We start from the raw sequence: 21,926 nt of genomic DNA, 5'->3' as shown, positions 1-21,926 counted from the left end.
GGCAAAACATGGACAAATCAGTGCAAAAAAGGCATTTTTCTATAGAAAATTCAGTGCCTGGCGAAACTAACCCAGGTTAAAAGAAAGAGAAAGAAAGGGGAAACTATCATGAAAGCAGCACATCACTTACATGCCAGAGAACTGCTTTGAAGTGATGAAAAATCCTTTTGGCACCTGATGAGCAAACCCAGGTGCCTTTGCCAGAAGCACAAAGGGTTAATCCAGCCACACCCCAAGCCTGGCAGTTCCTTCCCTGCACAGGCTCTCTGGGAATGAAGTCATTAAGTGCAACTGTAACAGATCATTCTTCCAAATGTGAAAAATGTGACTAATTTTCTGGCTTCAGCCAATTATGACCTGCCAGGACTATCATAACAGCACATAAATAATCTGTAACAAAATCATGGTAATGAGTCTTCTAGAAGAAAATTAGATCCTTTGTGTCTTAACTCCATAAAAATACTCTGCTTTTAAGGGCTGCCTCCATCATTCCTAGCACTTCCCATTGCTTTGCTGGTCACCCCTCAGAAGTGACTTGGCCAGGAGTCTGCTGGTCCTAGGCATCCATCAGGTTTCACTGGTTTGGCTGTTTCCACTTTAAATCAGGCATAGCACCGTTTCACTCACCCCTTGAACCACTTTGGCTGATAAAACATTTATTTTATCTGGACTCCTTGCTGATTCATAAAATCAAATAATCTTTATGGTTGGAATAGGCCTCTTAGATCATCAAATCCAGCCATTAACTCACCACCACACTCACCACTGAATCATATAACCTATGTCCCCAGGTGCTACAAACACTTTCTTTGAACACTTCCAGGGATGGGGATTCCCTCACTGCCCTGGGCAGCCTGTTCCAGTGCTTGAGCACTGTTTCTACACACCCTTGGCAGGCCTGGGACATGGAATGGGCCCAGAATAGCTGGGTCTCATCAGAGGAAAGAAGAGAGTGTAAGATAGAAGTTAACTGTGGGGACACTGCTGTTTCACTTTCCCACCTAAGTCCTCTCAAAGCCCAAGTGAGAAGAAAAAAGAACGAAGGAAATTGTTGTTTCCTCATCATTCTAGATCACACAGGGTTTTCTCAAAGGCTTTACAACCTTGTCTCAGAGAAGTTATTTTCACATCACTGCAGTGCAACAGATTCCCACTCAGGGAAACACTAGCATCACTCAGGAACTCCTGTAAATATGCAGAAATATATTCCCCTTAACACAGAAAAGACCTTTTCACAGGAGGTTTGTATCTCATGGGACGAGAACTGTTATTGCATCAGTCCTGGTGAAAGACAAAGGGTGGTTTTAAGTGGGGAGATCTGTTTTCTGTTTTCCAGTTAACTACAGCAGTCACCCTCACCCCTAACTTGCCCAAATGATGTAATGCTTCCAGTTGATTGCAATGACCAAAAGGATGTTATGAAAAACAGGTTTCCTGCTTACAGTGAGGGAAAGTTTCATGTGCTTCACCAAATCAGTTATGAGATATTTCAACACCAGGCTGAGCCCTGACAGAGAGAAGAATGGTCTGACTATTAGCAAACTAAATGTCCCTAAAGTATTGAAGTCTTTTGCAATTCTGCTGCGCATTTAAAGTGAAGAATGAAACATTTCCAGGCATATTTCACCTGAAAGGAAGAACAGGCAGCATGGCTCCTTTTACCTCTACAGAGGCACAGTTTCTCTGGCACCAGGAGCCTGCAAGTCAAGGGACACAAGTAGAAAAGGCAGCACAAACAGGGCTGGATTGATCTCATTCCCTTCTTCCTCTCTCCATCTCCCTGGTAGAAGTAACAAGCCAGCTTAGGGAATTACCAGATAGATTGGGAACATGGAAAACCTGTGGCTGAATTTATGCAGCGACATCACTTTTCTCTGCTGTAATGGAGAGAATGAGACATATTGAATTGCTCACCACACAGATATGGAATTTTGAAAGCCCTTACTATTGCACAAATGTTGACAGGATATTTTATTTACTGCATCATTAAAGGTTAAAGAGACTCGTTCTCTGGAGGATTCATTTTTTCAACTCTTAATATCAATTAAAGCTAATTTTGGCTCTAACCAATGATTAACATAAAATATGGAAAAAGCTCTAACTGAGCATTTCTGTTCATTACTCCAATTCTCTTGTATTGCTGGAGCACTTTATAGGTACTGATGCAGCTTTGTAACACCCATGAGACAGATGATTTTCCCCTCCAAGGTTTTTTTTGTTTTGTTCATGAAAATGTTGCAAATACGCTCAAAATACCTTTGATGATTTGGAACAAAATTCTTATTTAACCATTTCATAGCAGATGATCAGGGATGTTCTCCATGGGCTTCCCTACAATGTCTGGATACAAATGTACCTTGTTCCAATGCCTGCAGCTTCCATATCCTTCATATGTATAATAAATAAGCCCACTCTGAGGTACTTGTGCAGCCACAAGTTTGCAAATGGAGTGGGGAAGACTCTATAACTGTTCAAGGGAAAATGAAAAACCTTGTCTGCCACTTATGAACTGAAGCCAGTCCAGCACAGCTGGATGCATTTACCCATCTTCACTTGACAAAATACTGCACAGAGAGCCCAGGAAAATAAGCTACAGTTCATCTGCTGGACAGAGTCAGAGGTTTGTGCAGCCCAGCTGAGGGGGCACAGGTGCCACACCACAGCTCCCCCATCCTGGGGCTGACCAGCTGGTTTTGCTTTGAAATTGGAGGTAGTAAAAACAGAAAAGACTTTGGGAAAATAAAGCACAAAGACAAACCCCCAGCATGGCCAGCACAGTCTTGCACTAATTTGCCACAAGCTTGTCTAACCTTTTCAGGACTTGTCTACTTGTATCCTAATTTTAGGCTATTTATTGTTAACAAGCACTAATCTGGGATCAATCAGTATCCAAAGGTCACAGCAGAAGGCAGAGGGAAGGCCAGAGTGGTACAGATGCTCTGAGGAAGGTCAGCTGCTGCCACTCAGGCTGCTCTCAGGGGTAACCACACATCAATCACCCCACCAGCAGCCTGAGCCACATCCAGGGCAGTCAGCAGCTGCCTGGTGCTCCCAGTGATTGTAACAAGCTCCAGTGGAAATCTGCAGGATGCACAAGTGAGAAAAATACTTTTGGAGATGCTCCTTACCAAGAAGGTGGGTGTCTCCCATGCTGTCACACTCCTGTGCCCAGTGCAGCTCTGGGCCAGGGCTCTGCACTGAGCTGCAGGTGTCTCAGACAGGCCACTGAACTAACCACTCTCTTTTTCCTCAGCTTTTCAAAACTGCAAGTGGCTTTCTTCTTCCCCCTCCTCCATTTTCTTGTTTAACTTTCAGTGACTGGAATTCATTTGGCTGGGAGGAAGTGAAACTGCTCTCCTAAGTCGAAGAGCCACCTAATAAAGTTTTAATGGAAGATATCATTTCCAATCTTTACATTACATTAAAAGCCAGTCGGGAAACGAAAGCCCAGGAGGGTTAGGAGTGTTGGAAACACTCAGCAAGACAGCCTTATCTTCAGGGAGTTCATAGAATAAGTGTTGCCCTAAGGAACAGATTTTGCAGCAAGCAGAGAGCCAGGGCTGTAAGAGACTTAGCAGCCACATGTAGATAAATGTATTTATATTTGTGTGCATATCCACACACCCAAAGGATAGAAGGATATCTTAGCCTTTGGACAGATTCTCCAAATCCAGCTGAGATATCTACCTGGGAGTGCCTGAGGTGATAAGCTTAGAGCCCAGGCCATGGCATGGAGCATTTACCTGCTCTGCACCACCAAGGTGCTCATTTAAATACCAAAAGCACTGCAATCTTCAGGGGGTTTTTGTGACTTACATAAAATTGGTCAGTTTGGGTTCTTCAATAACCCAGAACCTGAATTTAAGAAACTTTCCCATGACCAGTTCCTTGCTGGGCTGAACATCTACATAACACCAGTAGGAGCAGTTACAGAAATCTGGTTCCAGGAGCAATAGCAGAACTGAGCAGTTCTCAGGCTCACTATGGAGGGACTGAAACATTCAAGCACATATCAGAAAGACAATTAAAATGGGGCAAAAGAGTACCATGCCTTTTGAAACACTGGCCTTCTAGTTTAAAAATTTAATTTTTTTTTTAGTTGCAAATTTTGGTTGGCTGAGTGGAACCATGTTCAGTGATCAGTGCTCCTTCTCCCAGGTAACAAGTTGTAGGTCAAGAGAAAACAGCATCAAGTTGCTCCAGAAGAGGTTTAGGGTGGATATTAGTGAAAATGTCTTCATGGATAGGGTTGTCAAGCATTGCATCAGGCTGCTCAGGGAAGTGATGGATTCACCATCCCTGGAAATGTTGAAAAACTCTGTAGATGTGGCACTTGGGGACAGAGTTCAGTGTGGGCTTGATCTTAGAGGTCTTTTCCAACCAAGTCAACTTGTGATTCTATAACCACCACCAAGGGTAAAACACATTCAAGAGCTGTTTTAAACTAGCAAAAGCCAAACTCCAGAAAATGCCAGAGTATAAATCTTCTCAGGGACCCAGCAGGCCCCAAGGTGGCAGCAATGAAGTTTCTGCAACAACTGAGAGCTTCCAAAGACAGGAAGGACCTGCCAGGGTGTCCAAGCAGCAGCTGCCCCAGGGAAGTGCTCAGCCCCTCAGCTGGGCTGACCCTGCTCTAAGGACAGTGAGAACAATGAGAAATTAAACTGCACTGTCACAAACCCCTGCACACAACAGCTTCTGGCACTGCTTTCATTTGTTTATTATAAAGCCACTTTGGCTTTGTGTTGGGTTTTCTGTCTTCTCTCTGCTTGCTGGCAGCAGCTCCAGAAAAGATCTTTGGAATTTTGTTAAAAGTTTCAGATATTGGTTTCCTTTGCAGCACCTGCTCCTTTGTGAGGAGTTAGAAGCTCCCTGCAGGCTCCCTCCCTAAACACACACCACAGCTGCACAGCTCATTATTTGCCACATTTATTATATAATCACCAAAACGTTGAAGGTTTAAACCTTTTTGTCTCTTGCCCATCTCTGAACTGGCTCCCAGGTGGGTTGGAGCACCAGCAGCTGGCACTGCTGGGCTGCTCTGCCCCAGGGGAACATTGCTGTTCTCCAAATCACCCCTGGAGCCACAAGGAAGGAAAACAAACCCATGGATCAGCCTCTCCTCACTGCTCCTACTCACAGCTGAAAGAGTAATGCAGGGAAGAATCAAGCAAGTGGCTCTCAGCTGGACACCTGTCTGAGTGTGATCCACACGTGCTTCCATCCCAGGGCAGCCTGATCCCCAAAGCCCTGAGCTTTCCCTGACAAAAATCTGCTGAAATCATCCATTTGAGTATTCATCTTTCACCTGTAATTTCATTTCAAATCCATTTTTTTTTTGTAGGGGTTGCTGGACTTCAACCAAAATTGCTTTCAGAAATCTGGGGAATGTGAGAGGGGCTGTTTTCCCTGGAAAACTTCACCTCACTGCAGCCCTGAAGTGCAACCACCACCTCAGGCCCAGAGCTGACCCCTGGGGAGGGTCTGGCAGAGGGAACAATCTGGACTGCATATCACAGACCTGCTAGCCTGGCCTGCCAGGTGAGAACCCCAAAATGTTCAAGTTTGATGGCTCCCACCAAAAATCAGAAAATAAAAAATTTCTGCGCTTGGGATAAGTGGGATCTGAGGATTTTTTTATCATTCAGGTGGTTTCTCAATGAAAGTTTTGTGGAAGAGAGTGGGAACAACTGATGCTGAGATGCTGGGAAGAGGGAGCAGCAGCTGAGCCAGGAGAAAGGATCTGAAGCTTCAAACCCACCACAGGCAGTGGGTGGGCTTTTTGAATAAGGAGAAAATTCATTAACTCTGTGTCAAAGATCACACAGAATTTAACGAAAATCTTAAGTAAAAGATGCCAAGTGTTTCTGAGGAGGCCTCCTGGATCTTTCCTTGAAGATCTGCAAAGAAATGTGAAGGAAATGCTCCACTGTCAGTACCATACTGTGAAATTAAATGTTATCCTGCTACACATTCTTTTTTTATAGCCCACTTTCTATTTTTATTCCTGTTCTGCTGTGGAAGTGTTTGCTAATAATATATGATAGGATGCTTTGTCATGAAAAAACCTTGTATCATTTATCTGTTCCCGAAAAAAGAAATTCTCAGTACAAATCTAATAAGGGAAAAAATCCTATTCTAGCTCCTGTTGGAGGAAAGGGATTGATTTATGGAGAAAGATGAAAAGCACTAAGTATGTATTGCTTGGCAAAATGAGGAATTGTAGAGAACTGTCTTTATGCATTTGAAGGGTGTAAACATCAAAGAGGCAGAAGAGCTATTTAGAGCATTAGGAAGAGGCACATCTAGGAGACAAGAGCTGAAATTAAATGAACATCCTTAACTTAAAAATCATACTTCTGCCTGCAAATCTATTTCCTGGTATTATTACTTGCAGCACTTTAATGAGTATAAATGAAGCTTATAGAAAAAAAACACCTAATCTATTTTTCATATCCGATCAGCAGATCTTCCTGTAACATTTATAGAGCCCAGATCCAGCACCTAATCCAGAAATTCTGAGAGAAGAGCATCCTTTAAGCCTCCTCCTCCACCTTCCTGTTGCCCACCAAATGTTGATCAGTACAATGGGTAACTTCCCCACCTCTGTGCCCTCTGATTGCAGCTTGTGGGATCAGTCTGGGATCAGACTCATGGGAGCTGGGTGAGTTTAGCAGCTTTTACTGCAGCCAAAGGATAGTTCTGATTGTTAACAACCCTTCTGGGAAACAAGGGCATCCTCACTCACACCCTGCAGGAAACCCATCACTGATCCTGCAGGATGCCCAAACCTGTCTGCTTGGAATTCAGTTAATTGCCCACAGACCCAAGCTAAAGCATCAGGGAAGAAAAGGCTCTCTAGGAAATCAGAGCCTCTGCTCTCCTCCAGGCTTTGCAGGGCCCTCCAAGAACTCCAGAGTCTCACGTGGCCTGACAGCCCATAGAGACCTCAAGGACAGAGTTTTGCTCTCCCAGCTCAAGGATGAAGTTTTGGAGTAAAGAGAGCTCAAGGACAGAGTTTTGCTCTGCTTTCCAGCAGGCTTTGGGAGCCCTGGGTGCCCATCTGGGGTGGGATGGCAGCACAGCCATGCCAGGCTCCAGCTGAGCTGACCTCAGCCTGGCAGGGTCTGCACATCCATATGGATGTGCCTGGATAATTGGAAATGGCCTGCAGCTGGAGGCTCACAGCTGAAAAACATCACTTGTTACACACCTCCCTTCTGATCCCTATCAGCCAGCCCAGGATAACAAGGTCTGTCCCCCTCTGTGCCTTTTCTCAGCAGCATTTCCAAGGTGACAGATGCTGGAGGTGGCAGGAGAGATCTCCCCACTCTCAGCCTCCCCAGAGAAATCCTCAAAACCTTCCAGAATTACAGACAGCTTTTATATTATTTTTTCTGCCTAGATTTTTAGTCTAAAGACAAGACTGCAGTTTCATAATTAGCCATTAAAGTGAAGTAAAAGAGGTGCTTTCTGTGCTCCCTCACTTCACCAGCAGGAAAAGAGGTAAAACCCAGGGGAACAGAGGCAACAAAATTGCTAAGTCAGAGCACAGAGGCCATGCAGGCTGTGACTTCCCAAACATCCTGATCTCTTCAGTCAGAAACCACTTCATCATCACACAGCATTTCATGTGCATAAATAAAAAGGAAGAGAAATGATTGCAATAAGCTTCTGATAATAGCTAAGGTTCACAAGTGAATCTGTGATATTTTAACAGAAAGCATATATTCATGTAAAATAAACATGATGCCTGTGAATGACAGGCTCTGATTTATACTCCTGATGTTTCCAGCCCTACAGCATCATAAGAACACTGTAATGAAAAATGTTCAGCAGCAAATAGGAAAGGCTGGATGTCTGTAGGCAAGAAGGGAATTACACTGCTTCCTGTGCCCCTGCCTGGGGCCCCCAAGGTCCCACACTTGTTCACATCCAGAAACATCAGTTTCTGAAGGGACAGAGTTTGTGATGGAGTCACAGCCCTGTGCAAAGCCTGAGCAGCTGAGGAAAGCTTATCCAAGCTGCAGGGCAGCTGCTGTGGTGCTCAGACATGGGCAGGGGACACAGGGCTGGGGCAGGGCTGTCCCCACCCCTCCCTGGACACTCACTCCCAACCTGCAGCCTTTGCAGCAAACTCACAGAGCACAAGCCACAAACCCCCAAAAAAAAAATCAAAATAACATCTTACCATGCTGGGAAAGGCCAGGTGGGTAAAGGTGCTCCCGTGGTGAGGCAGGGTCGTGCTTTCACTAGAGACCTGCACAGCTCCAGCTGAGCTCAGAAGAGGAATAGCACCACCAGGCTGAGCTTAAATGGGCTCTGGGCCTGCGGGTGGGGTGTAGAGCCCAGGTGAGGCTGGGCAAGGTCTGCTCTCCCCACTCAGGAAGCCCTCTCCTTCTTCAGCTGGAGGAAATCCCTGCCTGACAGTTCAGGGCCTGCCTAGTGGAGGTCTGAGGGTCTCCAAGTTTGGAATAAATCCCAAGAGAATCAAGGGATGCTCAGTACAGGTGCTCACCCAGGAGAATCAAGGGATGCACAGGACAGGTGCTCACCCAGGAGAATCAAGGGATTCACAGGACAGGTGCTCACCCAGGAGAATCAAGGGATGCTCAGTACAGGTGCTCACCCAGGAGAATCAAGGGATGCACAGGACAGGTGCTCACCACCCACTGACCAATGCCCAGCCCATCCCCTGCAGCCACTGGTGACTTCTAGCCAAGTCCCACAGTTTATACACTGAGCACGGTGTCCTAAGGTAGGAATTTCCCTTTGGCAATTTTGGGTCACCTCTCCTGGCCATGGAAGGCAGAGCAGGAGACACTGATAAGTCCTGGGCTCGGGATAAGCTCCCCTCAGCAACAACTCAGCCATTGGTGTCACCAGCAGTGCTCTCACACTGAACCCAAAGCACTGTACCAGCTACTGAAGAGAAAATTAACTCTAACCCAGCTAAACCAGGACAGTTTCCTCTGTCCTTTCGTGTCCCCTGAACACCACACTGTCCCTGCAGGCTGTCCCCAGCTGGGGCAGGAACTGGAGCAGAAAGGCACTAACCCTGCACGGGGCTGCAGGAGAAGCTGCCCCAGGAACCACCTGCTGAGAGCTCCCTGCTGCCTCAGGCTGCTGCAGGAGATGCACCACGCCAGGACATGTGGCTCTCTGAGGGAGAGATGAGTCCATTTATATCAGGAGTGAATTTGGCCTCGGGCTGGAGCTGTTTAGAATGAAGTTGGACACAGTGACCTGTGGAAAGCACTTGTTCAGCACCTGGTGGAGTAGAGAGCCCAGTCTGCAAACAGTAAAATCTGGATGCTCCACCAACCAGAACATGTCCAAACACTGACAGAGATTTCTGGTGAGGTTAGAATTTTCCTGTCTCTCAATGGAGTTTCATTCTCAGGGCTCTGTATCCATTTCACAACACATTTCACTGTCTCCTACATAAACATCCCTTAGTCCTTCCCCTAAAAGGGTGAGTGTGAACAAACACCCCAAATATCTAAACTTCTTCTTGTGGTCAATTATTAAAGCCAAGGCACAAGAAACATGTTCAGAGGTGAAAATGTCAGAGCAGAGAAAGGAAAGTCTGGGTATGTGAGCACCCAGCAGAGAAGAAAAGCTGGAAGAAGAAAGTGTAAAAGACTGCCCTGTGCTGGCAGGCCATGGAGATTGGTGCATCTCATGCACCCAGACCAAAAAACCCACTACAATACAGCCAAAACAAGGGGAGGCTGATGAATGAAGCCATTACAGGTGACAGGGGACAGAGACACAAAGCAGAGGAGTTGAAGTGTTGCTTAATGACTCGTGTGGAGATGTAGGAAAAGGTGGAAAGGCAAAACATCCCAATCACTGTCAGCTCCAAATGGGTACAAAATGCTCATTGAAAACCCAGCAGAAGGTGACTGGCCCCTGGGGAGTACAAGGAGGAGGCAGCAGCCAGAACCCCTTGTCCTCTGTGTCACCACAAATAGTCCTGAGCCACCTCTGGACACATTTTGGTGCTTGGGAACACGTGAGGCTTCAGTGAGTGAAATCAGGTTTGTTTCACAAGTTCTCCTTCCTCCACTGCACTGTCCCCAGCTGGGGCCTGCCCCATTGACTGGGCCATGCTGCAGCTTTAATTGCTGCCCAGGAAATGTGGAATGGGGGCTTTGGAAGCTCACTGCCCTCTGCTGATCTCCCCATCTCCTTTAACTGTGAGCTTGTGGGATGAGGTAATGTGGCAGGACTGTTTGGGATGGCTTTGCTTTTCAAAGCTCTGCTCAGAAATCCTGGCAGGAATTGGCCTGTGGCAGAGCTGTGGGAGGCCTTTCTCTGCCCAGGGTTTCTTCAACTTGCCAATAAACTCCATGGGCTCAAAGATGAGTCAGGAAAGTAAGATGCAAGATCCTGATCTAAAGGCAGCACCACAAAAGGCTTCCCCATCCCCAGGCTCCTGGAGGAGGGCAGCAGGTCTGTGATTATTCACACAACCTGAGTGCAGAGAGGCTGTTCCTGTGCATTGTGTGTGTACTTTTGCATGAAAAATGCTTTAAAGAGGAGTAATTATAGAAAAAGTTGTCTAGTAGCTGAAAGAAAAAGCAGAAAAGAATAAGCAGGTGTGACACTGCCTGGGGGACATCAATGAGAGCAGGGCAGTGGAAGATGAGCAACTGCATCGACTCTTCCTAGGGGCTGCCAGCAATTTGTCTAAATTGCATTTCTCAGCAATGTTGAGGAACACTCCCCCTTCTCTCAAAGCACAGATGAGAGCAGGGCTCCTGTGAGGTCTCTTTCCCTCATCTCTTCTCACACCTCCCCACACATCTGGGAGCTGCTCCCTGCTTTGGGAGCTCCTGCTCAGCAGCCCACCAAGCACAGGTCAGGCTCTTCCCTCAGGACCAAATTCACTGCTTTGGTAAAATTTTGGCCTCTGTTTTGGCAACAATGGGGTAGTTGGAGATCCAAACACAACCATTTTCCTTTTTAACCCTATCCCAGTCTTGTGCTTCATAAATCTTGTCTAGATTTACACTGTTTTGGGGCAGGAGGATGTGGGGAATTCTCTTCATGGAGCAGCAGAGCTGTGCTGCGTTCCTCCATCCCTCAGACCAAAAGTGTTTCACCAACTGATTTAATTACACGAAGCTTATGCTGGAGTTATAGAGGGATTATCTGGGTTTTATCATGGTTATTAGAGAAAATGACTCCATTGTTACTATTACAGAGTTACAAAAAGTAAAGAGGAATCACAGGAAACTTGGCAAGGGCTCATTAGCAGTGTGGTAGTGTCTGCAGAAGCTAATTAAAAATGTCCATACCTCATAATAACCATTTATCTCATCAGAGCCTCCATTCCTTACGTCTCTTTCTCTGGATAGAGTGAGGGGGAATGATCTCTGCTCGCTGGTGAATGCACACACAGCAATCCATCTGAGCTTGGCACAGTACAAATGGCTTTGTTCCGGGATGTGAAGCCACCAGCACTGCTCTTGCCTGCCTGAGCTGGGGCTGGCTGTCCTTGCCTTGCTCACAAGGACACAGAGATGCTCAGGGACATGCTGAGAGTCACTTCAGGACTCAACCATCACCTGCTGGGTGTGAGGATGGAGGCAGTGAGCCTGGAGGAGGTGCTGGTTGGGTGGCATAGAAGCAGCATTAAAGCAGAACAATGGCACAAGGGTTTGCATTTGCTGTGCCCAAAGTCCTGCAGAAGCCACTGGTGTCTCAGCAGAACTCTGGTCTGAGTCGCTGACGAGGCGGGCAGGATCTCCTCAGACAACATCTGTATCTCCTCTGTCACATCACTCCTTCTTCAGGCCTCCAAAGCAAACAGAAAAATGACAAAGCTCCCAGTTAATCTGTGTTATCTGGAAGAAGAAATCAAGGTGAAATCCAGTTTGTCAACAGGGAGGTGAGTGCTGACAGGAGATGGATCAGAACAGGCGAATGCCAGCTGTAGTTTTGCCCGACAAGTCATTTCTCACACAATGCCTGGATGCTGATGGATATTCTGGAGATGATGCTTGATAAACTTGTTTTGGATTGGAGTTTGAGTTGAAGGTGTCTGTTGGGAAAGCAGAGGAGTAAATCCCAAAGGCCATGGTGGTTGTGATACCATTTTCTGTTCTGCCCTGGGGTCCTGGCCAGCACAGAGGAAACAGAGCCGAGAGGCAGAGCCAGCCTGCCTCACTCTCCAGGGAGAGAAATGTGCCTTCACTTCTTAGCCCATCTGAAATATCAGTTTAATTAAATTTAAATTCCTCACCATGTTTAATCTTTGTGCACATTTTCAGTAAAGCAGGAGGAGTGGATGCTTCATGACAAAATCCTTGAGCCCATCCCAGTGAAGTCAGAGGTAAAATCCCCCTCAGCAGCACTGAGATGATGCTTCCTGTGACAGCAAGGACCAAGTCTGAAACCCACTGGCCTCCAACACAACCTGGCTGGACCTCAGTGCTCAGAGATGCTGCTCCACCTTTCAAGAGTTCACAATCTCTTGCCCAATTTAAGTCTTTCCCCAGACCTCTGCTTGACACCAGCTGACCAAGGTTTTACTGTGTCTCTTTGCCCAGACAGAGCTCTTACCCCATGACTTTTGGCAGAAATCAAAACATTTTTGTCCCAAACCATACATTTTTTATTCTCCCATGCTAAGGAGAATCTCTGGTAGTTCTCCTATTACTGTTATTCTTACTGATGTGCACACAGATGATGAGTAGTGCCTGCTCTCATCCAGCATATCCAGCTTGACCTCCTTGGCAACTGGGAACACTTTTTCTTGAGTCCAGTCAATTAAACCTCACCCACTGTGCCTGTGGAGCAGCTCAGGCTCTCAGGAAAGAAAACCAGGTACTGAAAACCCTGGCACATCCCCCAGAAATATCACCCTCCTTTTGAAAACAGCACGATAAAAATCAGGATTTTGCTGCCACAATTTCTGCACACTTTCTCCTTCTCAGCTTTCCCTGCCAAACTCCATCCTCAGATGCATTCCTGCCTGGTTCTGTGTTGTGTCAGCCTGTCTCCCAGACATCCTCTGCTTTCTCACACACAGCAGCCCAGCTGCTGCCCTAGATGGGGAAATCTCTTCTTGCAATGGCAGCAGTCACTAAGGGCCTTTGTGGATGAAGCAACTCATGACTCACTTTCACAGCTTTTCCAGGAGATGCTGGAGGCAGGACATTGAGCTCAGCTGAGATTTCCCAACACAGGAAAGAGTCAAAGAGCTGTTGTAATGTTTGGGTGGCCAAACATGAGTCATTTCCAAGCCTAGATCATGATTTTCTCCCCTGAAATCAAATTTTCTACTAAGCCAAACCAATCATTCCTAATGAAAACAAGATGGAACAGCTTTTCTGAAATGAGGGAAGTTATGAGGAGCATGAACATAATTCCCCTTTGATTTATGGGATATCCCTCACACCAGGGACCAGGCTGAGAAAACAGGTGGGAGACTGCACATATCCCATCAGATTCTGTCCTCCAAGACTGGAGTTTTGCAGTGCTGCAAAATCTCACCTGAAACAACCTGATGGAGGATCTAGATTGTCTTGCAGTAAATTACTAAAAGAGTAATTAAACAATTATGCAGTTGAGAATTGTTCTCAATTGTTGTCTGAGAATTAGCAGAGATAAGCACAGTGGTATAAACTGTGATTCAGGCTAAGAAAGGCAGGGTGTTACACATATTCCATGCACGGAGCATGAGGTGCCTTGACATACACACAGAGTAGAAATCAGCTGAAAGGAAGGAAGAGCTTCGAGCAGTGAAAAATTAAGAGACAGAAAAGAGGGAGGGGGGTTAATCAGCATTAGTGCTGCTTCCATTTCCCCCAGAAATGGAATTGCTTGACTTGTGCAAGATTACCCATTATCCATCCATGCCGTTGTTTTCATCCCTCCCTTTCCTGGGAGAGGGCAGTGATGTCCTTGTGCTGCAGCCTTGGCTCCAGCACAGAGGGGTTAATCTGCTCTCACTCCCCTCCTCTTTAAATACAAGTCATAAATGTGATTGTTTGCTTGCTTTTATTACAAGAGCTGTAGCTCTCCTGGAGAAAATACACCTTGCACCAATACTCTGGAGTTTCCAAAGGGAAGTTTAGGTCTCCTTCAGCAAATGTAATGGTCACAGGCTTTAAATCTTATGATGTGGGCAATAAGCTGTTATTGGCCACAGCCAAAATAATAGCCAAAAGCCATTATTGCCAGAACATAAAAGCAAAATACAAGGCCTCACAGCCCAGAGCCTGCAGCTCCAAACCATAGATGTAACATAACTAACATATATAGATGTAATTCTTTGTACAGCTGCCATAAATACATGGTACATACCTATGGCACTTGCAAACACACATACACACATAAATAAATATATATATGTGTATTTGATGTAGCCACAAACGGTATTGGAGAAAAACAAGTCTCTGTTTTTCATTACCACCTATAATTCCACCTGGGCCCATTACTTCTTTCACTGAAGTAAAGAATGAAGTAATAATTCTCCCTAAAAGCTGTGTGGCCACCAGCCTCCCACATCAATGGGGCACTGGGAATGGGCACTTAGGAGTGGTCAGACCCAGGTATAAGAGCTGAATTTTTCCTCTCTACCCCAAATTCAGAAGAAACCCAGCAGTTTTAGGAGATTTACATTTATTTTCGTGCTGTAAGCCAGAACAAACTGGAGCTGTGATGAGGCTGCAAGCATCAGGAGGTGCTCATGAAACCAGCACTCAGTATGAGTTGAAAACTTGGCTTTGTGTCCCTGAATAAGCCAAAAATAGGGACTTTTTCCATTGGGACTAAGTGACCTCCCTGCTCCCTTCCTAACTCTGTGTGCTTTATCTGATGGGCTTCGAGGGATTTCCTGTGATTATTGCACACACCTCTGGAGACACATTCAGAAGGATCCTGAGTGCCTGTAAAACCTCTCCCTGGGAAGCCAGACAGTGGAGAAACTCACGGAGGGGATGTAAATCTTGGGAGGGTTTATGGCAGCTCCTCCAACATCTGTAATTCCTGTATCAGCAAACACTTTACACGTCGCTCTGGGATGTAGAGGAGGGAGAGTTATTTCAGAAAGCAATCCCTTAACATCCACAGCTCTACATGGCAGCAAAAAAAAAAAAAAAAAGTAATCCCAAATAGCTTTCCTAATTCAGACTGTGTTAAAATATATATATATATATATATATATATATATATATATATATATATATATATATATATATGAACTTACAGCATTTCACTGCTGGTCATTTTCCACTGGCTGGCCAGGGATAAACTCTCAGTCACGTCCAGACACTGCTGTGCTACAATGACTGCTGGAATAGTGGAATAGTTAAATATTCCTGCTGGCTCTCTTCTAGTGGTTTTCCTTCCTAAAAGAGGAAAATTGCCCTGTTCTGGATTAAAGGAGGTGAGTGGGTTAAGAGCAGAGCATTATTGGGTGGTAAGAGAGGCAGCAGAAGTGGGATAAAAAATGAGGGAGAAGGAGGAGGGTTTTGGTGCATGTTAGCATTTAGATAGCACACCTAATTCTGGCCAGACTAAGCCCTCAGCCTGCTTTGGCTGCAGTGGGATGATGGGTTTGCAGCCTATTTTACAAACCCCAAATGTATTTTGATAAAAAGTGCCACAGCAATGAAAGGAATCAATACAGCAGTGCCTCTGTGTGTGTGTTTTATATTAAGACTTAGTTGATGACTTCTCATCATTTGAAAGAAATGTTCAGCCTCAGTGCTTGAAATTATCCAGCTGCAGCATTTTCTACTCAATCCAATCTCCAGTTAATTTGATCCTTCATTTATCTTGAACAAAGCCTCCTAATAAAAACATTTGTATTACAAATGATACACTTGATCAATGGGATTGCTTTAGGCAAGTATTTGATAATTTGAACACTAGCTATAAAAAGTTCTCATTTAATCAATGTGGCTGGCCAAAATTTGGTGGGAGAGAAAGCCCCAAACCTGCACATGACTGAACAGCCAGACTATAATTACATATCAGGTTATTTAGATGTTTTTACCAACATTATTGTTAGAATTGGCCAGTGTAATTGGTGTGATATTAGCCTTAATTATTTTTGGTAACACAATTAATTATTTAGTTCACTCAAAGTGACAAGAATGGAATGAATCAAAATAAGGAGCTGGCTGGGCTAGGAACTATTAATTTTCTTTCAATCCCATGATTCCTTCAGTCTAATCAATGAGATAAATAGTCAGATGGAAAAAGCCAATGGGAATTTCCATTGAACAGGAAGAGCATCCAGGTCCCAGGCAGGTGAGGAGATGATGTTGGGCCCTTCACAGGGGCTGGGAAGTTTCCCTTGGCATCATTCAGGTCTGAGATGTTGTTTTCTCAAACCTACAAGATCTTCAAGGTCACGGGCTGCTCTGCTAAGGGTGGTGTGTTCCCCCCAAGGCTTGTGTCCAAAGTAGGAAACGTTATCCCTTGGCAGCAAAAGTGAATTTCTGCTTTATTGCATCTGTTGCTATCCTTGGATGCTTTGAGAAGAAAGCATGTTACTTGGAATGTTATCATGTGTTTATTTTCATTAACAGTGGTATTAATCAACATTTTCCTCTGTCCTCCACAGATGGCTCAGGAGCACCTTTGGAAAGCAAAGAAAAATTCCAGGTCAGGGTTCCCATTCTTGGACATTATTATAGGTGGGAAGTGAAATTATTCCTCTCCTTGCTCAGATTTGTACAGGAACACTGAAAAACTTCTCAAAGCTTCCCCATCCCTCCTGCACCTTGGCTGAGGAGCTTTATTTGACACAGCCACCAGGAGGTATATCATGAAAAAAGTTCAGAAGGACTAAAAAACATCCACAGCGTACATCAGAATATTTCACTTTGTTTCTTCAACCCTTTTAAATCAGCATTTTTAGGACTTCATTCAAAGTGGGAGACAGGAAGCAGCGCAGTGAGGACTCTCTGCTGTCACATCATGCACGGAGTTGTACAACACAACAGCCCCAAATCTCTTTCAATCCATCACTTATTTCCCTCTAGAAACCTTTTCTTTTTTTTTTTTTTCCTCCTTCCAGGATTGTTTTTGACTGTTATTTATTTTTTTGGTTAGTTGACTTCAAGGGACATTTCTCATAGCTGGATAAAGATGTTTTACAAACAAATGCAGGGGAACATTTCTGATGAGGCTGCGGAGGCAGCCGGCTCCCCGTGGGCAGGTGAAGTTTTGTGTCACTCAGCTCTGCTGCATCAGGGAGCAGCATTTGTCACAGCTGCTCCACCAACAGGCCCCGAGCAGCAGTGGGGACCAAAGTGAGAGGAATTAAAGGGCTGCTCAAGGTTCTGTGGGGCTCTAAGGTCTCTCCTGGGGAGGATAAAAAAGAATTAGAAAAGGTTTTATTGATATGGGTACGTTGCCTGTGCTTTGAAACACAAGCAGAGAGTAATTGTCAGTGTGGGGAGGAGGGCTCTCCATGGCTGAAACTATCATTTATACCCTGTGGAGAGTTAAAAAACTCAGCGTAGAACACGGGTAGGCACGAGGGCCCAAGGCCCAAACAATGGATACTAAACAGGCAGCAAGGATTTATAAAGCAGCAATAGATAACATTGCTCCATTTCAAAGAGCTCCACAGCTCCTACAGTACCCCAAGACACAGAGAGGGAAAGACATCACCATCAGCAAAACGTGTGCTGAAAAAAAAACCCCACCACTGGGCAAATCTGCAGCTGCCAGGGGAGAGGCAAACACAGCAAAGCATCAGCTCAGCATCTGGAGGGGAGAGCATCTGCTGAGAGACACCTCAACGCTTACTTGGAGTGAGAAATCATCACTCTGGCTGCAATTCTTCACCAGCCAGACGCAGCAAGTGAATGGAATCCACACAAATGAGGTCGTTAGCATAACCGAATACGCTCTTCATTCCTTCAAGAATGAAAAATATGAGTAATTCCCTGGCACAGCCCAATTACAGCCTGCCAGCACTAGCACATGGGTTATATCTATTATGAAATAATAAGAAAACATTAATAAGATTCCCAGAAAGGACATTAGATAGCTAATCTCACTACTGTATACAACTGGTCTAACTATTCAGGCTGTCTCCAGCCTGCATGGCTCTACACTCTCCAGGTCTTGTCATTTTCACTGGGAAAAGTTCAGGTCTACCAGCCTTTAAGCAGGAGGTTCTGAATGGGAAGCAGGGTGAGCTCTCTGGGAGTGCTGAGAAACGCTGGGTAGCTGCTCGCTTTTCAGGAGTTTCAGTAGCAGCCATAAACGTGAGTGCTACAGCAAATAGTCACACCACCCGTGAAATGTCCCTGTAGACAGAGCCGTGCTGGCAGCTGTATTTTGGGTCGTTAACCTGAGTGCTTCACACACGTGCAGGCAGAGCTTCCTAGCACCTGAATAATCTCCTTTTTTCCCTCCATTTCCTTGTGTCCTGAGGCTCCCGACATGCATGCACACACAGCACCCAGAGCTGTTTCACGGGTGTATCAGCACAGGCAAGGAACTGGGTTTCATCTTTTATCTTCCTGAGATATCCACAGCTAGCTTTAAAGAGACAAAAATGGACAGTAAGACATACAGAGAGTTGAGCATAACAACACACATTGCTCAGAATCCTGCTAAGGCAGGAGGCAGCCGAGATTTCCATCACTGTAATTTAGCAAGATGCATCTCAGGCTCTCGCAAGGAGCATCCAGCTCCCCAGGACCAAGGACACGTCAATAGCAGCAGTCAGACCCCGCGAGTTTGGCAGGTGGCTAAATTGGCTCCACAGCCTGGCTGGCCCTGCTCGGGGAAGGAAAGACGCCGAGTCTCAGCACAGAGGGCTGTAATGAGGATTAATAAGGCGTGTGAAGACGCTCTGTAATTGTCCGGCCGACTGTTTCCTTTGCACCTTATGCTGTCGTTTATGCTGGTGCAAAGTGGCTGTAAAACGCCCCAGGTCTGATTCAATAGAACTCTGCAGATTCCTCGCACAGGTGTAAATTGCTCTGTGAGGTTCAGGGCACTGTCTAAATGCAAACTAATCTGATCATGTCTGTTGCCTCTTCTTTATTTTTTTCTTTTTTTTCCTCTCTCTTCTGTAAACTCCTCTGCAGACAATTGAACATTTTAGTGCCTAATAAACTACAAAATATCAGGTATTTCGTGCATGAACTTATGTCCCAGAAATAGAATTCACAGTACTGGCCTCAAGGAGAGCTGTAGCTGCATCAAGATGCCAAGACTGGACCACCAGCACGGCAGTCCTATGTGCTGGTTGCTGCCCACAGCCGTGGAACATTCACATCACAAACCTCAGGGGCTGGTGCACAGTGACAGCGAGCCTGAACCCTGGAGAAACCATGAAAAATGAGCTAAGGACATAATTTGGGAGGGAACGGGCAAAAAGCAATGCCTGACCTTGTTCAGACATAGGAAAAAACAACTGCAGAACGACAGCAGCTGTAAAGTGAGCCTGAACTAAACTGTATGAGCTGGTATTGCAGGGAATAACCCTTAAGAGGTGAAAGGCTTTGACAGGCACACTCCTACAGGTAGCTTCAATCCCTGGCAGCTGCAAGGCTTCGGTAATGAATGTCAGACTGCTGGGCAGCTGTGAGGGGAATAAACAGCTATTTGCCTTCAGTGGAAGTAGCATCAGTTTGACATATGACATTCAAATGATACAAGCTTTAAAAGTGTGGTTAAACGACTGCTGTTTGACTTGGAACCTCGGGCCCGCCGAAGCGGCATCGCTGCCGTTTACCTTGGCTCTGTGGGGGATTGAATCACTGAGCTTTAAGATGAAAGATCAAAGTGTTTCTGCAAATCCAGCCCGCAGTGTGTCGTGTGTCCAGCTGCTGGAGAACGTGTGCTGGAGTGATGAGAGGGGTGAGATGGATCCTCCCCCTGCTGCAGCCTTTGGCTCTGGTGATGGCTGCGGCGGGCACACGTGGGACTGAGGAGACACAAGATGGGGGATGAAACCTGGGGAATGGGGTGAGAAAAAGGGTTATCCCCACCTGGTCCTTCACACAGCACCCCTTTGTCCTGCCATCCTCCTCCTCCTTCTCCACATTGGTGGGTTCCTCTTCAAGGCTCTTTGCATTTTGCCTTGCAGGACACCAGCCTTCCCTGCACCATCTCTTGCTCAGTTTAGAGAAAAAAGCACTGCCAGAACTTATCTGCCTGTTTTAGGAGCCCTTGTTAGACCCTTGTTACATCAGCCTGTCAGCCAACTACCAGCACTCATAACCCTTTGATAACCTACCTGCTGAAGTGCTTTGGCTTGCAATCTTCTCACTGAAACAAGAGCTCAGGACCAAAGTTGCTGGAGGAAAAAAATCACTGCTTCCTGACCTTTGGGCAGACTCTGTGGGCTGATTATCTCATCGATTTTAACCGAATTGAGCATTCAATACGGGTGTCTGGAGGCCTGTGTCTCCTCAGCAGCGGGGACAGTACAGCACCAGCAGCAATAATACAGACAACCTCTATGCAAGCCAGGGTCGGGGGGGAAGAGCTCCATGTTTCTTGTAAATTGTGGCAGTCATGATTAGTTCACCTGAGCCTGGCCCCGGGAGCACCGGGGCACACAGGGAGCCCACAGTGAGAACACTTCAGAGAGGGAGCACCCTGTGAAGTGCAAATGGGTGCTCTCGCTTGGAAGGAGCCAAAATAACTGAAGTAGAAATGAGTGGGACCAGATTGGAGTGATGTCACTCAAGGGGGGACTGTCCTTCCAGAAGGAGATGTGCTGACCTGAGGCCTGTTTGCTCTGGGAAGCAGTGCTCTTCTATAAGAGGGGATATGCAGAGCAGAGGAGTTCACACTGAGGGCCCTACAGTCATCCTGGATGGTTTTTAGGGGGAGTGGAGGACTTGCTTCAAGCTGTCAGCGGCTGGAGTATATTAGGGGAGCTCCTGAAGCACTTCTGCTGTAGTGCCCTCCAAAAGGAAACCCATTTGCTCACTCTGGGACCACACTGGAATCTGAATCAAAGCATGGAATAAGGTAGAAACACATCAAATTTCACTATTGCCTAAGTGTAAATAATTAAAAAAAAATTATAGGTGCAGGTAAACTGAGGCATGGGGCTGTGGAAGAGCACAGCTCCATTTCCCCTGGATATGGGGGAGTGGTTACCTCTGAAGATCAGACCAGAAAGGGTTGACACCAAATATCTCCCAGACAGCTGCTCAGTCTGGAATAAACCCAAGAACAGCGTCCCAGGTACTGAACCTGCTGGAGAATTCAGCATCCAAGCATTTCCCCCCTGCAAGATCTCACCCAAACTACTCCCCAAAGCCAAATCTGCGGGCAAACCTCCCTCTAGGACACCTGAGAACCCATACAGATATGTGCTTCCTGCTCTTAAGCACAAAATTCAGCAAAACAAAGATGAGATGTGACAGAACTCCAGCTTTGTTCCCTGGCAGAACCCCACCAGGGGCTGGGGGATGAGGCAGTGCTGTGTCCATCTCTCTGCAGATACAGCAGCGTTCCCAGTCCAGCTCTGCTCCCCCACTCCCTTGGCACAGGGTGCAGCAGATGAAGATGCCTTTGAACAGACATGAGAGGGGCTGAAACCCTTTGACACCTCCAAGTGAACTGTGTATTTCCAACATGTTAAGCAGCTCTGTGAGAGAGATTATCCTGAAGGATGTTTTCCCATAGTGTTGACATTTCTCTGTGAGTGATTAATTCCATCATGGGCATGGGGTGAGGAGGCAAAACCCTCTTCTCACTGCCACCAGGCAAGCTCTGGCCTTTGCCCCAGCAAGGCCATTAATTCATCCCTGTGCCACTGCAGGTGACTTTGCCACCCTCATCTTCTTGGTCACTTCTCAAGGCAGAGGATTTTCCATGCCCCTTGTTATGAACCACTGTGGTGGTACAGGTACTTTTCAGCTGCTTGTCCTCCAAGGGTCTGACTGCTTGTACATTTAGTCCATGTGCTGTCACAA

Source organism: Haemorhous mexicanus, chromosome 17 (genome assembly GCF_027477595.1).
Source record: "Haemorhous mexicanus isolate bHaeMex1 chromosome 17, bHaeMex1.pri, whole genome shotgun sequence".
Taxonomy (NCBI): domain Eukaryota; kingdom Metazoa; phylum Chordata; class Aves; order Passeriformes; family Fringillidae; genus Haemorhous; species Haemorhous mexicanus.
This window is presented reverse-complemented; position numbering follows the sequence as displayed.